This window comes from Propithecus coquereli, unplaced genomic scaffold, assembly GCF_000956105.1.
Source record: "Propithecus coquereli isolate 6110/MARCELLA unplaced genomic scaffold, Pcoq_1.0 Scaffold107, whole genome shotgun sequence".
Lineage (NCBI taxonomy): Eukaryota > Metazoa > Chordata > Mammalia > Primates > Indriidae > Propithecus > Propithecus coquereli.
In genome coordinates this window covers 802658-806318 of record NW_012134636.1, presented here as the reverse complement: position 1 = coordinate 806318, position 3661 = coordinate 802658, and positions in this window count along the sequence as shown.

The window sequence follows — 3661 nt, the reverse complement described above, 5'->3', positions numbered from 1 at the left end:
AATTTTAAAATTTAGTTTACTCTTAACTAATTAAATACCCATATAGAGACTAAAGTTGACATTAGATCTGGATCAGCTTTAGATTTCCAGGCTGGCGAGCTGGACGTTAGTCCATCATGCCCTCCTCGCTGCAGGGAATGGCTATTAAGCTCTCTGAGCTGCTAAGGGCCTTCTCAGGTCATTGGAAATGAAGGGGCAAGCACCTTGTACCCTTCTCTAGGAAGAGAGCAATATGGGATTCTCAGTTAAATTCATTTCAAAGAAATCATAAATATATCCTTCCAATATATAACCCTTTTTATATCTTCCTGGTGGTTGAAGGATTCATCGTGCAGCCTGTTTTTAGCTATGTCATTTTTGCAAATTCTCCTAGGTTATTTGTCTCACAATTCCCTTTGGCATCTGATATTTTCTTCCCTCAACCAAAACATTTAATATTCTGTTGCACTTGGAACTCATCTTTGTTTCTGTGAATTTGCCTACTTTCCATATTTTATATAAATGGAATCATACAGTATGTGTTTTTTTGTGACTGGCTTATTCCCCTTAGCATAATGTCTTTAAGATTCATCCACATTATAGCATATGATAGGATCTCCTTTTTTAAGGATGAATAATATTCCATTGTATGTATATACCATATTTTCTTTATCCATACACCAGTGGACATTTAGGTTACTTCTACCTCTTGGCTATTGTGAATAGTGCTGTTATAAATATGGGTGTTCAAATGTTTCTTTGAGATCCTGCTTTCAAATGTTTTGGATACATACCCAGAAGTGGGATTGCTGGGTCATGTGGTGATTCCATTTCTAATTTTTTGAGGAACCCTCATACTGTTCTTCACCATTCTACATCCTCACCTAGGTTTTTTTGATAGTGGCCATCCTAATAGGTATGAGGTGACACGTCATTCTGGTTTTGATTTGCATTTCTCTAAAGATTAATGATGTTAAACGTCTTTTTATATTGGACATTTGTATATCTTCTTTGGAGAAATGTCTTCTGAAGTCCTTTGCTCACTTTTAAATTAAGTTTGTTTGTTTTTTTATTGTTGTTTTAGAACTCTTCTTTAATCTGTCTTTACCCACCACGTCCTAGCTATCATCAAGATTTATATGAATCTTTTATCATCAGAATGTGTCCTTTATCTGTCCACTGCTTGGCTCCTCCACTGCTGCCACGTTAGTGTAAGCCGCTGTCATCTCCCAGTGAGGCTACTGTTCTAGCCTCCCGACTGGTCTCTCTCCATCCACTCTTACCCCCCAGCGGTGGATTCTTCCCACAGCAGCCGTCTTTTAGAAATGTACATCAGATATTTTTCTCCTCCTTCAAGTCCTCTAGCGACTGCCCAATATATTACAAATAAACCCAACTTCTTACTATGATCTAAGTGCCCTGGGTGGCCTGGGCTCCATCTGCCTCCCTGGCCTGTGTCCTTCCACTGTCCTGCTGTTTGCTGGGCTCCAGCCACACAGACCTTCTTACAGCTGCTGAACACACTCGGCCTGTTCCTGCTGCAGGGCCTTTACACTGACTGTTTCCTCCTGTGGAATCTTTCCTAGGTCTCTGCAGGCTGGCCGCTGCTCGTCAGTTGGGAAGCTATGTGAGTGTCACCTTCGTATCAAAGCCTTCCTGGACCTCTCTTTCTAAAATACTTCCTCTCTCCTCCAAGTCAGTATCTCTGTTTTCTTTTCTTCATAGCATACTTTGTCCAAAGTTATTTATTTGCCTGCTTGTTTGTTGTTTGTTTTCCCCTACCAGAATGTAAGCTCCGTGGCAGGAGGGACTGGGTCATGTGTACTACCATCTGCCAGGCCTAGAAGAGTGCCTGGTACTTAGTAGGCATTCAAAAACTGTGAGTTAAAAGAAAAAGAAAGTAAAAAACTATTTGTTGACTATCTTCTCTCACTGGAAGGTGAGTTCCATGAAACCAGGGACCTTGCTTGGGTGGTGCTCACCTTTGTCTTCACAGTGCTCTGAACAGCAGCTGAACATATCAGGTGATCAGTAAATGGACATGGAATGAATCCTTGCTAAGGAAGCAAAGAGATCTGGTTAATTGGATCAGGGGCCCATTGGAGAAGTTTCCTCCTTTCTTCAGTTTCTGCTCTCCTTAGCTGTCCCAGAAATTGATTCAACTGGATGAAAATAATACCAGTTATATCAACTATGTGAACTGCTTACCACTTATTCCAACTCATCATGATGCAATAACAATTTTATATATATCCTCATTTAGGTGTATGATAATCTTCATTATAAGCTTATTGGATTGCAACACTAAATGCTTGTCTATCTCTGTGAAGTTTGTTACTTTTGTAGTGTGGACACCCTTTTCCAACTAAAACATGTTGTAAGGACCTAAACTGTGGAAATAATTTTCTATTTTTATTTAATACTTACCTATAGTCTTATTTCTTTGGGCCTAAACTTAATTTAGCTTTGAACCTTTGTGTTAACCTGCATGTTAGATACACAACATCTTGAAATCCTCATTTGAAAATGACTGAGAAACTCATCCTCCTAGGTGCCTTCAAGGATTTTATTAACAGCTTTCCTTTTTATTTAACAGATTATCCTGCAGTCTCTGTCATGTTGAAATGCTCAGCACTGACATCCCTTTTCTCTGGAGGCTTTTTGACAAGAAGAGTAGAGGGTTTTTTTATGGATACAAACCTTAGCTTTTGTGAGCATATTGATTTATTCTCATCAAGGGACAGATGAGAGGTTGTCTGAAAGATTAGGGCAATTGTTACCATGAAAAAAGGTGAGGGGCTGAGATGTTTTAGCTTTCTTGATCTTAAGTTCAATCATGAAAAAAAAGGGGGCCTGAGATATTGTTTTAGCTTTCTTGATCTTAAGTTCAAGATGTCATAAAATATTGGAGCTTGAAATCAACCTTAAGCCTGCCTAGTCCAATGTCATTATTTTACTGATGAGGACACTCTGTTCAGAGAGACAAAGTGGTTCTCCTAAGGCCACAAAGCTGAGATAAAAATGAGAGTAAAAACTGAATTCCATCTGGACTTGTGAAGGGTTGATCACCAAAGTACTGACAAACTGTTAATGGCTCACTGTGTTATGTTTTTATCTGTAAAATGGGCTCACCAATTCCTGCCTTTCTACTTTCCAGAGAAAAGTCCACTAGTATTATAGTTATCATCATATTATTAAGTGTTTGTGGAATAGTGCTGGCTTTTTTACAGGTAGAGTAATAATCTCATAAAAACGCCTTTAATTAATTTATTTAAATTATAAAATATTTACTTTTTAAGTGATATTATAGTTCATTATTCATAAATCACAAAAAGTAAAATACAGTAAAATAAAATACAGTAAAAAGTTTCCCTACCATTACTGTTTTCCAGCCATTGAATTCTGGTACTTGGAGGCAACCAATTTCTTCGAATTCTTAGTGAATCTTTCTAGAGACATTTTATGTACATGCAAGAAAATATGCATTCCCCTCTTTTTTTTTTTTTTTTTACAGAAGAAGTATCACATTGTATACATTGTTCTGTACCTTGCTTTTTTCTTTTAATGCTATATCTTCTTATATATCATTTTATGAGGTTTACTCTTTGTTTTTTAGGGCTGCGTAGGATTGCACTGTATGGTTTTACAATAATGTTTGAATAGGTTCCCTGCTAAGAGATGT